Source organism: Betta splendens, chromosome 4, assembly GCF_900634795.4.
Source record: "Betta splendens chromosome 4, fBetSpl5.4, whole genome shotgun sequence".
NCBI lineage: Eukaryota > Metazoa > Chordata > Actinopteri > Anabantiformes > Osphronemidae > Betta > Betta splendens.
In genome coordinates this window covers 32,833,805-32,854,762 of record NC_040884.2, presented here as the reverse complement: position 1 = coordinate 32,854,762, position 20,958 = coordinate 32,833,805, and the positions used below count along the sequence as shown (strand labels likewise).

General features: G+C 44.9%; 1 protein-coding gene across 1 annotated transcript in view; it reads left to right on the top strand.

Annotated features, from left to right (window-relative positions):
- The window catches only part of LOC114853122 (inactive N-acetylated-alpha-linked acidic dipeptidase-like protein 2), a 539,927-nt gene that overhangs the window by 991 nt on the left and 517,978 nt on the right, over positions 1 to 20,958 (top strand). The window lies entirely within an intron of this gene.

Here is a 20,958-nt window from a genome sequence, read left to right as displayed (position 1 = left end):
CACTGTCTGCTCACTCTGGTTCCAAACTTATAGTAGGAGGGGACTTTAATTTAGTATTTAACCCAGAGTTGGACAGGCTAAGCAAAGCTGTGAGCAACAGGAACTGGCAATCAGTACAGACGTTAAAACAGTACATGGATGACTTCGGTCTCTGTGACACATGGCGTTCTCTTCATCCTACATTCAGGGAATATACCTTTTTCTCACCAGTTCACCACTCTCACTCCCGTATAGATTATATTTTAGTAAATAACTCAGTCTTACAAGATGTCTCTGACACCAATATTCACTCTATCACAATCAGTGATCATGCACCAATGTCCATTTTGTTGATTAAGACAGCCACACCATCAACCAGGAATTGGAGGTTTAATACATCATTACTCAATGATCAAGACTTCATCAGTTATGTCAGGAGAGAATGGAAAACCTTTATAGAAATCAACGATACACCGGAAATCTCACCCTGTGTTCTTTGGGAGACTGGGAAGGCAGTTATGCGCAGTAGAATTATTTCATATTCATCACACAAGAAAAAAAAGGACATGTTACTTGAATTAGAATTAGAGCAAAAAATAAAATCTCTAGAGATTAAATATGCTGCCTCTCCAACCAATGATAGAATACTAGAAGACCTAAGGAATCTAAAGCTGAAATTAAATAATATAATTGATTGCAAAACTCAATTTCAGATAGACCAATTACGCTGGGAGAACTTTGACCATGCTAATAAATGTGGTAAATTTCTAGCTAACCAATTAAAAAATAATAAAGAGAAACAAATCATCCATTCAATAACTAATAAGGAAGGCAACATTACTCGTGATCCCCATGAATAAATGATACCTTTAAAAACTTTTACCAAGAGTTATATACGTCCCAAATAGATCCACCCACCTCAGCCATAGAGGCGTTTCTGAATAAACTAGAACTGCCAAAGCTAAACGAAGAACAATCTACAACTCTAGACTCATTGTTATCTTTGGCAGAACTACATGAAGCTCTGCAGGAGATGCCCAATAAAAAAGCTCCAGGACCAGATGGATTCCCAACTGAATTTTATAAAGAGTTCTGGTCCATGCTGGCACCCAGCTTTTACAAAATGGTAGCTGAAATTAAACAACAACATTCATTACCCACAAATATGAATTCTGCCTTCATAAGCCTGCTCCAAAAACCAGGGAAAGACCCTACACTCCCATCGAGTTATAGACCAATTTCACTAATAAATGTAGATCTAAAAATAGTGTGTAAAGCACTTGCTAGAAGATTAGAAAAAATCACTCCATATATAATTCACTCTGATCAAACAGGCTTCATTAAAGGTAGACAGTCAACAAACAATATGAACAGACTAATTAATTTAATTGATTATGTCACCATCCATAAACTAGAGTCAGCCATCGTCTCCTTAGATGCAGAAAAAGCTTTCGATAGAGTAAACTGGAAGTTTCTTTTAGCCACTCTGCACAAATACGGCATTGGGGAAACATTCATAGACTGGATCCAAATATTATACAACTCAGCAAACTATCAGCCTCATAGATGAATTCTCAGGACTTTCAGAGTACTCTATTAACTGGAGCAAATCTATAGTGCTACCACTTAACCTTAAGGTGACTAACATCTCCTCTACCACACTCCATTTGTCATGATCTGTGTTTTTGTTCTTGTCATGATCTGTGTTTTTGTTCTAGCTGATTCCTTGTCTTATTTTGGTTCCAGGTTCCGTTTCCTGTTTTATTTTGGTAGTCCCCCGGTCTCTGTTTTGTGTTCTAGCTTCACTTCCGGGTTATGTCACGTCACAGCTGTTCTTGTTTCACCCGGTCGTTATCCTCACCTGCACTGCATCAGTAATCACTCACCCGTGTATTTAGTCACCTCCTGTTCCCGTAGTCACTTGCCAGATTGTCGTATTCGAGTTCCCTGAGTGTTCGTGTTTCATGAGTTGAGTTCCCTGAGTGTTCGTGTTTCTCGTGTCCTGTCCCTGTCTGTATCGTGTATCCTGCCCGACCCTGGATTATCTACTTACCGTGAGTTTTTGCCTGTTCCCTGTCTGTACCTTCGCCGAGCCTTTTCGTGTATGACCTGGACCGTCTGACCGTGCCTTTAAGAATAAACCTTTTTGTGGATTATAATATCGCCTCCGTGCTGTGCATGTGGGTTCGCCGTCTGCCTGCCCGAGTCCCTGACACCATTCAGGAAACATTAAATACTTGGGCATTGAATTGTCGTCTAGGCTATCAGAGCTTATTGATCTAAACTACAATCCATTATTAAAACAAATAGAAGCCAACCTCAAAAGATGTCAGTCCTTACCCATTTCACTTATGGGAAGAATTGCCACCATAAAAATGATGATCCTGCCAAAAATTAATTACATATTTTCAATGATTCCAACTCAGCCAGCCCAGGCGTGGTTTAAGACATTAGACTCCTACATCTCACAGTTTTTGTGGAAAACCAAGCCAGCACGAATTAGTTTAAAAACTCTTCAAAAATCCAAACGCTGCGGCGGCCTAGAACTACCTAACTTCCACCACTATTTTCTTGCCAATAGACTGAACCATGTCCACAAATGGATAAAACCCATGCCAGCAGACTCCTCCTGGATAGACATTGAACAAACATTTTGTGGAAATATTAAAGTTGCAGATCTGCCCTTTATCAGCACCAAAATCAAACATCATAGTTGTTACCAGAACATTAGCATAAAAGCATCTCTGCAAGCCTGGTGGGGGTTTCTTAAAATTAATGGGTCTTCGCTTACTCTTTGCCAAAACACCCTCTGGAACAATCCAGACATCATACAAAACAAAAACAATACACTTTCCAACTTGGCATATCAAAGGGATAACACATCTGAAACATGTTTTCACAAGAGACAAGTTTACCTCTTTTGAAGAACTAGTGTCTCACTATGAAATCACTAGTGCCAATTTCTTAGAATACCAACAACTAAAGTCAATACTTAATGCAAAAAGTAAGAATACTGCCATCCACATGCAACCACGACCAGTAATAGAGCGATTTATTGATATATCAGGGAAAAGGACAGTATCCAAAATCTATATCTTAATTTCCAATGTAGACCAGACAGTGAGCCTTCCGATCTCTAAATGGGAAGCTGATCTCAATATCACCACTAATTACACGTTCTGGAATAACATATGTTCTAATTTATTCAGAATTACAAATTTACAACTAATACAATACAAAATTCTTCATAGAACTCACTATACAGGACAAAGGATGTTCCAAATGGGTCTCACAAACTCAAATATTTGCCCTCACTGTACAGATAACACAGCAGATAGATTCCTACATGCATTCTGGTCATGTTCACCTGTGCAGCAATTTTGGCAAAGAGTATGTGAACACCTGTCAACCCAGTTAAGCTGTCCAATCCCAGCAGCCCCTGCACTTTGTCTTCTAGGAGATCTAAGTGGGCTTAATCTAGAGACAAACTCATCACACACACTTCTTTCTGCCCTCTGTGTCGCAAAGAAAATCATCCTCATGAACTGGAAAACTAAAAAAAAATTAAGCATTACTCAATACCTGAACAGCTTGTTAGATTATACCACCTTAGACACATTGTCTGCTTCATCAAATCAATGACCAAAACTATACTCTGATTAATTCCATTTCCAGGTAAGGATGCGTGGGGCTCGGGTGCTGCGTCGTGTCTGGCACAGTGGTGGGGGGGTGACTGGTGGTTGGTGGTGCCTGCCTGCCTAAGGAACCGGGACAACGGGTTGGTGGACTCTGGGCTGGCCGCGTGGGTCCCATGCGGCGGGGGTGTGGTGACTGCTGAGACCGGCGGCCCTGTGCCGGGGTTGGACCATTTTGAGGGTTGGCGTGTGCCTGTCTCCGAGGAGCCAGAGGCGGGCCTCCCTGCCGGTGTGCGGGGGCGGACCTGGGGGTGGAGACCTGGGTGACCTGCGTCCGGGGGACTCCCTCTGGGGGTGCCTGCCTGTGCCCGGAGGGGTGTCTCTCCCCTGGGGCGCTGCCCCTGCTCGGGTGGGGCGTTGCCTGCCCTAGCGGTCCGACGCCCTCTGGTAACTGCTCGGGCCTGTTGCAGGGGGGGTTGGCGTACTACTCAGGCTAGAACCTTCATTGGGCCCTGGGCGGAGGCTGGCCCTCAATGCACAACCGCAGAGTATGTGTGTGGGTTTGAGTGTCACACTACACGGGGCGAGCATGGGCATACTTGAGCGAGAGAATGGGTAAGTGTGAAAGAAGGGTGAGGATGGCTCTGGCCGTGCTGCGTGTGGCGCCTGGGCAGTAGTACTGCGGTCCCTGGGTCTCGGCTGTCCCCTTCCTGGCTGGGGGTTGTGGGGGGTGGTGGGGATAGGTAGCAGAGCCAGTCGGGAACCTGGCTCTGCGGACCCTGGTGCTCTGCTTCCCAACTACATTTCTCCGCATTCATCCACTTAGGTCTGCAAGGGGCGTCCTGCTGATGGAGGGACCGGGGCTACTGGGAAGTGGTTCCGTCCCTTCCAAGTGGGATGCTCTGCAGTTTTAATTGCATTAGTCATACACACTTGTCCAGGAATCTGGGGGCTCCTTCCGGGGGGGCAGTAGACGGAGCCTTCCCGTTGATGGCTCTGTCTGCTGGACCCCCCGGAGAATTGGGTATCTCCAAAGTTCCTCATACTTAGCTACATACACATACATTTAGGGCCGGGGGTGGGCTCTTTCACTGGGGCCTGGGGCTGAGGGCCAGTTTGTGGCCTCGGCCACTGGCCCTGATGGAGAGATCACCACCCAGTTTTAACTGCAAAAAGACATTTAGGGGCGAGGGGGGGCACTGTCCGGGGGACACACCGTCGGCCAGCGGTTGTGCTCCTGGAGGTGTCATCCACCTTCAGTGCACTTTAGTTCCACACACTCACGTCCAAGCTGGGTTGCAGGGTTCTGGGGGACCTTTTTCTGCTGCCCTCTGCCTCCCCCGGGTTGGGGGGGTTGGTCGGGGCTCGGGGAGGAGCTGCGGTCCCTGCCTGGGGCCACATGGACGGGCAGGGCCGGAGACCTACCCTCCCCACGAATGTGATCAAGCGAATGGTGTGGGTGCCGAGAATGTATCTGAGAGTGCATTGGTTCACGTATGATTGACTAGTTTGTTGTGAGAGAGTCTATGGTGTGTGTGTGTGTTGATGTGATGGATGTGTGGTTGCACATGTGGGTGGTGTATGCGTCTGTGTTGTGTGAGTTGGTATGCGTGTGGTGCGGTTGAAGTGTGTGGGGGTCCGGTTTTCCGCCCGGGGTACGATGATCGTCTTGCCTGGGTGGTCTCTTTTCTGCTGACCCCACCAATTGCTGGGCCTTGTGCTGCAGGCCGCTGTCGCGCCCAGGGGATTAGGTCGGGGCCGATGGGGTAGGCCCCCGCTCCGCCCATGTGGGGGTGGGTGGACTGGGGCGGGCCCCACTCTGGGCGCGGGGCATCTTTCTGGCGGGCTCCCTACGGACCATGGGTCCTCGGGCTCTACTCTCTCAGGCCGACCCTCCCGCCAGGGGGAGTGTTTGCCCCTGGTTCTCATGGGGCGGACAGCGTTGACCCCGGTGGCCCACTCTGGCCTCGGGTTTGCTGTCTCTGTGGCTTGCTGCAGCTCTGCCTGGGGGGCTCTGTGTGGGCGGCTTGGGTCTGCAACACCTGCCCTCCTGGAACTGAAGGTGTGTGGGCTCCCTGGCTGCTAGGATTCTTTCCTCTGCTTGCTGGATGGGCGTAGGGGCGGAGCCCCTCACATCACCCTGGCTTCCACAAGTGGCATTGTTCATGCACCAACGTCTGCCTCACCCTTTGGGTGAATAATGTTAAGCTACAGCCTTACTAACCTTGTAGTGGGACACTTTCCAAATCCAACTGTAAGTATTATTGATACTTATCACTACCAATATGAATAATGTGTGAATATGGAATTTGTGGTGTTGTATGTCATGACTTTTATTAAGTAGTATGGGATATGTATAATAATGCACATATGTATGTATATTGTATGTATATGTTTGTATTAGTACGTGCACATACCTTGGCACTATTATTGGTATTAGTATTAATCTCCAAGGTAAACCACAGTACAAAAATTGTTTAGTTATGAATGTGTTAGCCTAAGGTACATCCATGCTTCTTATTTATTTATTATTTTTTTTGCTCCGATTGTTTACTAAACAGATTTGCTTGGTTTTATCAGCTGGTTGCACCCCTTAACCCCCCCCCTCCCGCATACACACCCTAAAGCAGAAACCTAACCTGTCCACCAACACAGCAACATCACACACATTTTGGATTAGCTAAATAAACCATTAAATAAACCATAAATCAGGAAGAGTATATATATTCTATATATACTCTTCTTGTTAAAGCAAAGCTGTCCATCACAATGTGGCATTCAGTGTAATATATGCTGCTTGCTAAACTGCTGGACAGAACAAGAAAAAAAAAAAAAAAAAAAAAAAAAAAAAAAAAAAAAAAACTGGAAGTGGAAGAGCTCAGATTAGTAAGTTCTTGTGCAGGTGGTTGCTGCAGTTATTGTTGTTGTTATTTCTGACCAGATAGTTGAAAAAGATCTGAATTTCTCTTAATCTCTATTTTATGTTGTGTATAGATTCATTGTAAAAATAAATCTGGAGGATGTCAGGGATCAAGGTGAAGGACCCAAACACACAGCATTCAAAGTTCTCAGTTTGAGGTAGTTTAATGAAGGCGCACAATCAAACAGGTGCTGGTCGGTACATGGAAATAGCTCAGCACCAGTACAGACAGGGAACAGACAAAACAGATGGCGAAGAGAAAGACACATGCTGCAAAGCATTCATTGTATTGATTTTCTAATCTTTATTATTATTATTATTATTATTACCCATATTTTCTGTATCTAACTAGTCCAGGATACTTTCAGATTTTTAAGGAGAAGTGTGCTTCCATTTTTCTTATTCATATCTTTGTTTAGCAATTACCTGCACACATTTCCTCCAAAGCTCCAGCTTTTTCCTCTGCACCTACTTTCAGGTATATTAAATGTTTCCATAACTTTAAACTATTATTTTATCTCTTGAACTTAAAACTATTTATTTATAAGTTTTAGTTGTTTTTGTTTTGTTGTCATTTACCTATATTGTGTCTTCCTGTATTTTCAGCAGTTCAGCTTCTTCTGCAAACATTCAGCTCTGTTTAAACAACTAAATCTCTTTAAATACACTCATCTGTCCTTTACATGCTTCAGCTATTTTAGGTGTTTTGTTTACTTTCAGCAATTCTCCAGGAATACTTTCAGCATGGCAGCATTCACTGTGCATTTTCGTATGGAAATGCTTTATCTAGTTATTATTGTTATTCCTGACTTGATAGTTTAATGCGATCTGAATTTGTCTTATTTTGGACGCAGGATGTGGAGTCAACAGCCACTGGCAATTGTTAGGTTTTTCTGTCAAAGTAGGTGGGAGGCAGGCACTAAAGGGCAAAACCAAACTGGTTTAATACAAGAAACATGAAATGTAAGAATAGGAATAAGAAAACCTTTAATAGTCACAATGGGGAATTTTGTCTCACAAACAGCACAGGCTGTTAGAAAAGGCTAAACACACGCTAAAAGAAAAGTATATTAACGCAATCCCCGAAAGTTGAGTTGGCACAGTTCGACGCTATTATTGTATGTTGTTTAAATATAATATAATATTATGCACAAATACTGTACAAAGTAAATTTCCTGCATAACCACTGATGCAGTGGGTTCAGTTATGGTGCAGGAGGTAATTAACAGTTAACAGTGCTGATTGTAAAGTCTTAGGTAGGAAGGATTTACGATATCTCTCTTTCACACAATGAGTTTAGCCAGGACCCTTCTCTCACCCACCTCCTGCACAGTGTCCAGAGTGCAGCCCAGGACACAGCTGGACTTGTTGATGACCCTGTCCAGTCTCTTCCTGTCCCTCACTGTGATGCTGCTGCTCCAGCAGACCACACCTTACAGGACGGCTGATGCCACCACAGAGTCATAGAAGGTCTTCAGGAGTGGCCCCTCACTTCCAAAGACTCAGTCTCCTCAGCAGGTAGAGTCTGCTCTGACCCTTCCTGTACAGTGCATCTGTGTTATGAGTCCAGTCGACTCTATTGTTTAGGTGCACACCCAGGTATTAATAGGAGTCCACTCTCTCAATGTCCCTTCCCTGGATGTGCATAGGTGGTATGACAGCAGGCTGCTGTCTGCGGAAATCCACCACCATCTCCTTCGTTTTCCCTGCATTGATCAGGAGGTGGTTCCGCTGACACCAGTCTACAAAGTTCTGAGTGAGTCCTCTTTACTCTGCATCATCATCATTGGTGATCAGTCCAACGATCGCAGAGTCATCAGAGAACTTCTGCAGAACACAGCTGTCCGTGTTGTGTCTGAAGTCTGACGTGTAGAGGGTGAAGAGGAAGGGGGCCAGTACAGTCCCCTGTGGGGCCCCCACACTGCAGGTCAGAGTGTCAGACACACAGACTGAGGCCTGTTTGTGAAATAGTCCATGATCCACTCCGTCAGATGTAGGTCCATACAAGCGTCCTCTAGTTTGTGTTTCAGAAGCACAGGCTGGATGGTGATAAAGGCACTGGAGAAGTCAAAGACCATGATCCTCACAGTGCTGCCGGGCTTCTCCATAAGCATTCAGCTGTAGGAGGTATCTATTCTTAATAGTCATGTCATTTAACCCCCTGTAGGCAATGCATGGTCTAAGGCTCCCATCTCTCTTTTCCACGAGGAAAAGAGGAGAAGATGACCTTTGGTACCTTAGACAAATCTGCATAGTAGTCAGGTGGCAGATGGAGCACAATCTAGGTAGGTTGCATGACAGGTCAACCTCCATCTCAGCAACCTTCCGGTGGTCCAATCCAGATGGCAATTGTGAAGTTTTAACCATGTGAAGCCCAGTACTACGGTTCAGCTTTATCAACCCGGAGAAACAAGACCCACTCCTGCTGGTTCTCTACTGCTAAGCACACGGGTAAGCTGAGTTATATGATGCAGGAAGGTATTGTTAAGTGATCTGACCTGAAACGGCTATTGAAGAGGTTTCGCTGAAAGGCGAAGTTTCTTGGTTGGTGACTCTGTCATGAATTGATTAGAATTAAAATGGGCCTCAAGTAGTAGAAGAAGTAAGAGTCGGCCCGACTTTTACTTGGACAGGGGGTCTTTCCACCGAGGTTTTGACCAGAGATCCGCTTAGTAGCAACCCCAGAGAAGCTATTAAGCTGTGCCTTTTAAAGGGCAGGAAGGGTTGAAGTGTCCAGACCCTCCGCAGTAAAAACATAAGCACTTCTGTTGCCGTCGTTCTCTCTTGCTCTTTGTGAAGCAGACCTGGAAAACATTCTTTGAGGTAAGGGGTAACAGAAACTCTGACGTGTATTTACACAATACAGAAAATGTCTGTAACAGACTGTCAGTCTGTAAAGTGTTCAAGTAGTGTCGGATATTACAGTGTCAAAAAAACAACAACAACACACATCTATAGCTTTAAAAGTGAACAAAGGAATTGTTTAATTTAAATATTATTTTAATGTTATTTTCTTACTGTACAGTAGGTTAGGTGCACATGGAATAGGTTTGTTTTTAAACTGCACTGATTTTTTAAATAGTTTTTAGTAGTTTAGGAGCAAAATACGATAATGCTAATCAATGGTATGATATTGCGTTTTTTCCTATCTGACAACACTAGAAATTCAGGCATTACCTAGACTCAAAAATTGGCTTGTTTCCTGGATGTCCCAGTGACTCTTATTATTGTTATTTTGCAAGGTATGTTTCACTTGCAGAGCCAAGCTCAGAAACTGATATGCCACATTTTGCTTTGCGGCAAATACGGAACAATAACTGCACACATTTTCACTCTGGATGTCACCCAGTTGTGGCTGCAGCAAGAACCAAACTCCCTCAGCTACAGTTTTTGATGTCCCCAATGGTGTCACACTCTTTAGCAAGAATCATTAGGTCCATTCACCGCCACCGCTTGTGTTGATTATTGCACCATTAGCGCTTAGCGCGCTGTTAGCCACTAGCTTTAGAGACAGACATGAGCAAGCCGGTTGCTGTGATCCGTGACCCTGTGATGATGTCGTGTGTGCTTCCGCAACAAGGTGTGGCGATCAACTTCACGTCAAAACTAAAACAGTGTTTTCCACGAGGGCACTGGAAATACAAACTTTCTGACAGGCCGTGTGGACGATCAACAATGCCTTTATCTTACAGACACCTTATTGAGACATTGAGGTGCAATGTTCTTTTGCATGAAAAGCAGTATAGACAGACTTGTTTTAAACTAAGTGTGTTCTTCTAAAGCCCATTCTCGAAGCACATACATCAGCATGTTGATGCAATTGCGACAGGCAATATGAAATATCAAGGCGCTGTTGGTCCTATTTGATCTTGATTGAAATACAATCACAAGAACTAGGCCAACAGTAGTAAACCCTCATCTCAACAATTTATTTACACATATAGTGGTTTGACATTTCTGAGTTTGCTTGCTGTTTGGACACAATCATAAACTAATAATTTTCCTAAATACCTAAATAATTTCTGCTTTTCATGGGTTTCCTGATATAATTCACCTAAATATTTCCCCTTTGATAAATGAACTGAAGTAACCTAAGGAAATAACACAGAGGCTTGGTCATCCATCCATCCATCCATTTTCTTAACCGCTTACTCCCTAGTGCGGGTCACGGGGGTGCTGGAGCCTATCCCAGCTGGCTACGGGTGAGAGGCAGGGTACACCCTGGACAGGTCGCCAGTCCATCGCAGGGCAACACATAGACAGACAACCATTCACTCACACACTCACACCTACGGGCAATGGAGAGAAGCCAATCAACCTAATGCACGTCTTTGGACTGTGGGAGGAAGCCGGAGAACCCAGAGAGAACCCACGCAAACACGGGGAGAACGTGTAAACTCCACACAGAAAGGCACGCCTTTCTGAGGCCGGAGGCCGCCTCGAACCCAGAACCTTCTTGCTGTGAGGCGACAGTGCTACCCACCGCACCACCGTGCCGCAGGCTTGGTCATTTGAATTAAAAAATCCTGTATTCATCATCTGGAACTAGCGACCTGTTTTGTATATTTTCTTAAATGTTTGTATCACTGCAGCACCAGCAAAGGGCTTTAGTCTCATTCAACAGGTTAAGACGTCCCACGTAGCGTTCCACTGCTAGACAGGCCGACAAAGCTGTTTGTTTATTTACTGTACCTGTCACAGTCTTTGGTTCTTGCCTGCATTTCCTGCTTTATTTTGTAGTTATTTCCGGGTTTCTGTTCTGCCATGCTTGTGCCTGCTTTATGTTTTGAGTCAAATGACCACTCAGCTGTTTAGAATTAGGTCATTAGCCCAGTATATAGCCACCAGCACTTACCTTTGTTTCCTGCCAGATCGTGAATTTTTGTGACCCATTCAAGCGTTGCTTGTTTAGCCTGCCTGTTACCATCTTGCCGACCACATCTGTGGACTTTTGGATCATCCCTTTCTGGTACCATAGCCTTGTCTCAGCGTGTTTGACCTGAATACATGTTTGTGACCATCCGCCTGCCTGCCTCCTGTGCACCTTTCTGCCTACCTGGGTTTGATCCACGCCTGAACCTGTGGCTACGTTGTCTATTAAAGCTCCTTCTACTCACCTGGACGTCTCTTGGGCTGTGCATGTGGGTCCGCCATCTTAGTGACTATCGCAATTATCATTCATTGTACCGCGAGTCTTTTCTTTTATTACTCTACTTTGATTCTGAACTCATGTTTGCTTATTTCTGATTTTGTTGCAATGCAGGATTGTATCTGTAAACAAACATGAGCATCTCAATGATTCAATGAGCTGTGCTGCTGATGTGATTGAGAGAAGGCAACTAGTGAGGTGCTTCCTGCTTACAGTTATAAATTGGGGCGTTATTCACACATTACTTACTTACATACACATGAAAATGAGCTGTCATGTCTGTCTCATCATTGTCATTAAATATAAATATATTTAAAGTCATCAGTCAGTGGACTAGCTTGTTGCTGCTTGTGGAGCATTAAGGATGTGCTGTGCCACGTCAAAGGACTGCAACAACTTCCTTGTTCATTAGCCAATCAGAGCATGGAGGCAAATTAAGGTCACATTATTTTACTTGTAAATTTAGCCACGATTTGTGTGTAAATTTAATGCCCCAAATTATAAGTGTTAGCATGATATAGCTCCACTAAGTCTACAAGTACAAATCTGGTTCCGCACGTACAGACCGGTTTACACACGCACAAAGCTAATCTGACCTTAATTTGACTCCACAATGGCAGGGAAGATGCAGGAAATTAGTCACATTAATGTGGTGTGTATTTGTTTTCCTACTGTAGGTTTTCGCAAGGTTTAAATTTCTTGTGGCATTTTGTGATTATACTTTATCAAATATATTTGTCTGAAGCAAACCATGTTGTCTTCAGTATAGTGTTTGAGAACCACGACGATTATTGCAACGCCCACAGCACCACCTGCTGTAAATGAACGAAATGAACGAATGACTCAAAATGATTTGTTTACTTTATTTTTTGAAAGTTAAAGATCTGAGTCAGTTAAAAGAATCAAACTTCCCATCTCTAAAGCCAACCAAGGATGAATAAAGATGTTACAGGCCCCTAAAACTATCAAATAAATATGATAATTATTGTATATCTACAGTATATATACATGTATACTGTATGTATGTATGTATGTACTGTATGTGTAGATATATCTAAATAACTCCATTCTCACCCTCTGCGGGTGGTCTCATCCACTTTCCAAGCTCGGGTCCTCTACCAGAGGCCAGGGAGCTTGAGGGTTCTGTGCAGTATCCTTGCTGTTCCTAGGACTGCACTTTTCTGGACTGAGATGTCGGATGTTTTTCCAGGGATCTGTTGTAGCCACTCCTCCAGTTTGGGGGTCACTGCCCCCAGTGCTCCGATCACCACAGGCACCACTGTGGCCTTCACCTTCCAAGCCTTCTCCAGTTCTTCTCTGAGCCCTTGGTATTTCTCTAGTTTCTCATGTTCCTTTTTCCTGATGTTGCCATCGCTTGGTATTGCCACATCCACCACTACGGCTTTCCTCTGCTCTATGTCCACCACCACAATGTCTGGTTGGTTCGCCATTACCATTCTGTCAGTCTGGATCTGGAAGTCCCACAGTATCTTGGCTCGCTCGTTCTCTACCACCTTGGGAGGTGTTTCCCACTTTGACCTTGGGGTTTCCAGTCCATACTCTGTGCAGATGTTCCTGTATACTATGCCAGCCACTTGGTTATGGCGTTCCATGTATGCTTTCCCTGCCAGCATCTTACACCCTGCAGTTATGTGCTGGACCGTCTCAGGGGCCTCTTTGCACAGTCTACACCTTGGGTCTTGTCTGGTGTGGTAGATCTGGGCTTCTAAAACACGACAATTGATATTGTGCTGCTTGTCAATCTGATAAACCAGGGACTTCTTTTTTGCTTTTATGTCATGTTTTTCGACAGTGAAACATACAATAAATTTAAAGATAAAGTCAATACTCAAGTGGCTACCAACTGAGCTACCAGGCTAACCAGGTTCAAGCCCACCATAGCACCAAGAGACAGAAAGGAGGTTGCTGAATGCTTGCTTGTATTCAATGCATGTAAATGAATGTGCTCGGCGCAGAGTGGGGGATGCTGCTTCTCTCAAGTGTGCAGGACACACTTAGTGCTATGGGCCCTTCTGGTAACTCATAAAAATGCAAAAACAACATTTTTTATATATGTTTGTAAATAAAAATGAAAGGTGATTTTTATTTTCTTTTGGGGGATTTATTGGTAAAATCACATCTTCACATCTTTGCAAATGACAATAAAAGGTAAGTTGTAGGAAAAATGCACATTTTACCTTCCTCATTGCACCGCCTCTGGCCGAAGCAGGCAACTGCGCCTTTCTGATACAACAGTAAGATTGTATAGTACAGTAAGAAATGTTTGTACTGTGCAAATTCATGTCTCCATGAGAGGTAGTTTGGATGACCACAGCACAGCCTGTGACATAAAACACAGGTTTTGTTGAAGTGGCTCAGCGTGAACTCCCCCTCGCCGTGGGGGGAACTGCCCCATTTACGGAACAATAGAAGCCGTTAACAGGATGATGGCTGAAGTGTGCGGGTCTCTGGACCCGACTGTGGGAAGCCCTCAAAAAAAGGTATCTGGACCCGTCATTGGGGTGACTAGTGTTAGGCCAGGGCTTGTAGCCTTTGCTTGGCAGTTTCGAGTGCTTCAGGTATGGGCATCTGGCTGTACCTCTTGGGTATCGGTCTTTTCATTGCACCTCTCTGGGCCTCTGTCATTTGGCTCACTTCCCTCCGAGCTGCCTTGATTTTTGCCTCCAACCTTCGTTTCCATGGTGACCCCCAAACTGAAGGATTGGCTACAACAGATCCCTGTAAATACATCCGACATCTTAGTCAAAAGTGCAGTCCTAGGAACAGCAAGGATACTGCGCAGCACCCTCAAGCTTCCTGACCCGAGGACCCGAGCTTGGAAAGCGGATGAGACCACCCGTGGATGGTGAGAATGGAGTGTGTATATACAGTGGTAGCAATTCAAAGTGACTAGCGTTTTTACTGCAGTACCGCCGCGTCGCCACGGTGCAGCGAGTGCGTCGCTGACTAAAGATTTTGAATCCTGCAGCCGGCTGAAAAAAATCAGGACGCTAGTCTCATTTAAACCACCAGGTGGTGCAGTGTTGATTAGAAGCCTCCAAAGCACTACAGCGTAACTGAGGTCCGACTGTTCATTTCTACCTGTAACACACATATATTACACCAGACCTATTTTACTATTTAGTTTTTACTATTAAGTATCTGTTGTGTGCTCAAACATGGGGAGTGTGAAGGGCAACAACTTGTTAATGGCTTAGTTATTTTCTGTTCACTGCAAAGTTATAATTGTTCTGTGTGGTTTAAAAAAGGCAGCGCCACAGCAGCAACACGTTCTTGTTTTCATTCTCCTCAGCTTTTTCGTGTCTTTAAATAGAAGGCGTCTCTTAAAAATATGTACACATATACACAAACAGGCTTCATTAAAGGTAGACCGTCAACAAACAATATGAACAGACTAATTAGTTTAATTGATTATGTCACCATCCATAAACTAGAGTCAGCCATCGTCTCCTTAGATGCAGAAAAAGCTTTCGATAGAGTAAACTGGAAGTTTCTTTTAGCCACTCTGCACAAATTCGGCACTGGGGAAACATTCATAGACTGGAACACAACTCAGCAAACGCTGCAGTCAGAACAAACAACCAGATCTCACCAAGGTTTAATCTGCATAGAGGGACAAGACAGGGCTGCCCACTTTCCCCATCACTATTTGCAATATTTATTGAACCTCTAGCCGCAGCTATAAGACAGCATGAAGGAATTACTGGAATATCGACCAAATCAGTAAATCATAAAATAAGTTTATATGCTGACGATGTGTTACTGTTTCTCCTGGAGCCACAGACGTCTCTTCCTACAACTATCAGCCTCATAGATGAATTCTCAGGACTTTCAGAGTACTCTATTAACTGGACCAAATCTATAGTGCTACCACTTAACCTTAAGGTGACTAACATCTCTTCTACCACACTCCATTCAGGGAACATTAAATACTTGGGCATTGAATTGTCGTCTAGGCTATCAGAGCTTATTGATCTAAACTACAATCCATTATTAAAACAAATAGAAGCCAACCTCAAAAGATGGCAGTCCTTACCCATTTCACTTATGGGAAAAATTGCTACCATAAAAATGAAGATCCTGCCAAAAATTAATTACATATTCTCAATGACTCCAACTCAGCCAGCCCAGGCGTGGTTTAAGACATTAGACTCCTACATCTCACAGTTTTTGTGGAAAACCAAGCCACCACGAATTAGTTTAAAAACTCTTCAAAAATCCAGACGCTGCGGCGGCCTAGAACTACCTAACTTCCACCACTATTTTCTTGCCAATAGACTGAACCATGTCCACAAATGGATAAAACCCATGCCAGCAGACTCCTCCTGTATAGACATTGAACAAACATTTTGTGGAAATATTAAAGTTGCAGATCTGCCCTTTATCAGCACCAAAATCAAACATCATAGATGTTACCAGAACATTAGCATAAAAGCATCTCTGACAGCCTGGTGGGAGTTTCTTAAAATTAATGGGTCTTTGCTTACTCTTTGCCAAAACACACCTCTCTGGAACAATCCAGACATCATACAAAACAAAAAGGCAATACACTTTCCAACTTGGCATATCAAAGGGATAACACATCTGAAACACGTTTTCACAAGAGACAAGTTTACCTCTTTTGAAGAACTAGTGTCTCACTATGAAATCACTAGTGCCAATTTCTTAGAATACCAACAACTAAAGTCAATACTTAATTCAAAAAGTAAGAATACTGCCATCCACATTCAACCACCACCAGTAATAGAGCGATTTATTGATATATCAGGGAAAAGGACAGTATCCAAAATCTATATCTTAATTTCCAATGTAGACCAGACAGTGAGCCTTCCGATCTCTAAATGGGAAGCTTATCTCAATATCACCACTAATTATACGTTCTGCAATAACATATGTTCTAATTTATTCAGAATGACAAAAAATACAAATTTACAAATAATACAATACAAAATTCTTCATAGAACTCACTATACAGGACAAAGGATGTTCCAAATGGGTCTCACAAACTCAAATATTTGCCCTCACTGTACAGATAACACAGCAGATAGATTCCTACATGCATTCTGGTCTGCTCACCTGTGCAGCAATTTTGGCAAAGAGTATGCGAACACCTGTCAACCCAGTTAAGCTGTCCAATCCCAGCAGCCCCTGCACTTTGTCTTCTAGGAGATCTAAGTGGGCTTGATCTAGAGACAAACTCATCACACACACTTCTTTCTGAAAATCATCCTCATGAACTGGAAAACTAAAAAAAAATTAAGCATTACTCAATACCTGAACAGCTTGTTAGATTATACCACCTTAGACACATTGTCTGCTTCATCAAATCAATGACCAAAACTATACTCTGATTGATTCCATTTCCAGGTAAGGATGCGTGGGGCTCGGGTACTGCGTCATGTCTGGCACAGTGGTGGTGGGGTGACTAGTGGTTGGGGGTGCCTGCCTGCCTAAGGAACCAGGACAGGTTGGTGGACTCTGGGCTGGCCGCGTGGGTCCCCTGCGGCGGGGGTGTGGTGGCTGCTGAGACCGGCGGCCCTGTGCTGGAGTGGGACCATTTTGAGGGTTGGCGTGTGCCTGTCTCCGTGGAGCCGGAGGCGGGCCTCCCTGCCGGTGTGCGGGGGCGGACCTGGGGGTGGAGACCTGGGTGACCTGCGTCCGGGGGACTCCCTCTGGGGGTGCCTGCCTGTGCCCGGAGGGGTGTCTCTCCCCTGAGGCGCTGCCCCTGCTCGGGTGGGGCGCTGCCTGCCCTAGCAGTCCGACGCTTTCTGGTAACTGCTCGGGCCTGTTGCAGGGGGGGTTGGCGGACTACTCAGGCTAGAACCTTCATTGGGCCCTGGGCGGAGGCTGGCCCTCAATGCACAACCGCAGAGTATGTGTGTGGAATTGAGTGTCACACTACACGGGGCGAGCATGGGCATACTTGAGCGAGAGAATGGGTAAGTGTGAAAGAAGGGTGAGGATGGCTCTGGCCTGTGCTGCGTGTGGCGCCTGGGCAGTAGTACTGCGGTCCCTGGGTCTCGGCTGTCCCTTCCTGGCTGGGGGTTGTGGGGGGTGGTGGGATAGGTAGCAGAGCCAGTCGGGAACCTGGCTCTGCGGACCCTGGTGCTCTGCTTCCCAACTACATTTCTCCGCATTCATCCACTTAGGTCTGCAAGGGGCGTCCTGCTGATGGAGGGACCGGGGCTACTGGGAAGTGGTTCCGTCCCTTCCAAGTGGGATGATCTGCAGTTTTAATTGCATTAGTCATACACACTTGTCCAGGATTCTGGGGGCTCGTTCTGGGGGGGGCAGTAGACGGAGCCTGCCCATTGATGGCTCTGTCTGCTGGACCCCTGGGAGAATTGGGTATCTCCTAAAGTTCCTCATACTTAGCCACATACACATACATTTAGGGCCGGGGGTGGGCTCCTTCACTGGGGCCTGGGGCCAGTTGTGGCCTCAGCCACCTTCAGTGCACTTTAGTTCCACACACTCACGTCCAAGCTGGGTTGCAGGGTTCTGGGGGACCTTTTTCTGCTGCCCTCTGCCTCCCCCGGGTTGGGGGGGTTGGTCGGGGCTCGGGAGGAGCTGCGGTCCCTGCCTGGGGCCACATGGACGGCAGGCCGGAGACCTACCCTCCCCATGAATGTGATCAAGCGAATGGTGTGGGTGCGAGAATGTATCTGAGAGTGCATTGGTTCACGTATGATTGACTAGTTTGTTGTGAGAGAGTCTATGGTGTTTGTATGTGTTGATGTGATGATGTGTGTTGCACATGTGGGTGGGTGTATGCGTCTGTGTTTGTGTGAGTTGGTATGCGTGTGGTGCGGTTGAAGTGTGGGGGGTCCGGTTTTTCGCCCGGGGTACGATGATCGTCTGCCTGGGTGGTCTCTTTTCTGCTGACCTCACCAATTGCTGGCCTTGTGCTGCAGGCCGCTGTAGCGCCAGGGGATGAGGTCGGGCCGATGGGGTAGGCCCCGCTCCGCTCGTGTGGGGGTGGTGGACTGGGGGCGGGCCCCACTCTGCGCGCGGGGGCATCTTCTGGCGGGCTCCCTACGGACCGTGGGTCCTCGGGCTCTACTCTTGCAGGCCGACCCTCCCGCCGGGGGGAGTGTTTGCCCCTGGTTCTCATGGGGCGGACAGCGTTGACTCACGGTGGCCCACTCTGGCCTCGGGTGCTGTCTCTGTGGCTGCTGCAGCTCTGCCTGGGGGGCTCTGTGTGGGCGGCTTGGGTCGCAACACCTGCCCTCCTGGAACTGAAGGTGTGTGGGCTCCCTGGCTGCTGGGATTCCTTCCTCTGCTTGCTGGATGGGCGTAGTGGCCGAGCCCCTCACATCACCCTGGCTTCCACAAGTGGCATTGTTCATGCACCAACGTCTGCCTCACCCTTTGGGTGAATAATGTTAAGCTACAGCCTTACTAACCTTGTAGTGGGACACTTTCCAAATCCAACTGTAAGTATTACTGATACTTATCAATACCAATATGAATAATGTGTGAATATGGAATTTGTGGTGTTGTATGTCATGACTTTTATTAAGTAGTATGGGATATGTATAGTAATGCACATATGTATGTATATTGTATGTATATGTTTGTATTAGTATGTGCACATACCTTAGCACTGTTATTGGTATTAGTATTAATCTCCAAGGTAAACCACAGTACAAAAATTGTTTAGTTATGAATGTGTTAGCCTAAGGTACATCCCTGCTTCTTATTTATTTATTTTTTGCTCCGATTGTTTACTTAACAGATTTGCTTGGTTTCAGCAGCTGGTTGCACCCCAAAAGTGGGAGTCAATCGCCACCTACAGGCCAAAAGGACGTACAGTAACACACTCTTCACGCAGTGCAGACTGGGCGCTCACGTGGCAGATTCGGGGCCAAAGCACGGTGGGGGTAGACACTTTTATATATATATATATATGTAGTATAACACTAAATCAAATAAAACTACTTCAAGTTTTAGCTCCAGTGACGCAGGTTCAGGGTACAAACATAAAGTGGAGCCTTTTTCACAAAAAACAATAAAGTTAAGGGGCTTCAACAGATAAAAATAATTTGAAAAGCACTTGGTTTCAGCTCTGGTTCACAAAGACACCCTTTTTTTTTACTATACTTAAGTTACATTTCACAAAATTGATATAGAAATTTTTCTTTTGCATCTGCACCAAATCAGCCAATTTTTTTTGGTGGCGCAAATTCAAGCTATGCTTTGCTGCTGGTCACTCAAACACAGCTGTGCGATTGACAATGTGCACAGGTGGCTTCAGTATTCTGTCTCAAGACGGAAGGGGCATGCGATGCAAAGGTTTTGGGAAAGTTGACATAATAGATACTGGAGCTGTCAGTCAGCAGGGGCTTCTGCAGTTTGTCTCTGATACCTTTGAAGCAAAACAAAAGGATATATATATATATATATATATATATATATATATATATATATATATATATATATATATATATATATATATATATATGCCCTTTTTCTCTCTTTTACATTCAGCCACCTTTTTGTGTGCAGTCTTTTAGTTCCAAAGGCAAAGGCTAGGGGAGACAGGGTTCTCAGGGGAAAGTATGGAAAGGCATACATGTATGCTAGGAAGACAAAGACCATCAAAGGTAAAAGGAAAGAAGACAGAGGAAGAGACAAAACATGACAGAGGCAGAGGAGTCATCGTGAATTGTCTCAGAGCTGTCAATCATGAGAGAAACCCAAATGGCTTGGCTCTGAGGCGACCTGCAGTGTGAGAAGTAGAATGGAAATGAGGAGTTACTGCTTCCCGCAGTGAACAAAATGCACTCTGATTCTTTCAAAGGAAGTTATGGGATCAAAATAGACCTGCAAAACTTGAGGTCAGATGAAGCATTGATAATTGGAAGATAAATGATGAGGTCATTGGGAATTGCTGGAGAGAAACCATCTTTGGTTGTAGTGGAGGTCTACTTAGTCTACAGTATATTTGGAAACATTGTTGTTTGTGATGTAACAAATCACAAACAAACCAAGAACCAAGACACTGAGTCAGGAAATCTATTGGTCTTTAGCAGCATTACCAACACAGTTGTTATATCTTTCACGTCTACATTGACCACCTATTAAATATTTTATTGCAGTTGTGGGTTTATTAGTGTTTGTATATTTCTAATTACCTATTTTCCTTTTAACCTTTTAGGGGTAGGGGTGTTTGTGAAGCACTTTGTGTTACATTTTAGGTATATAGTGCTGATAAAAACCTTTTGGTAGCAAATTATGATTTATTGTTATTG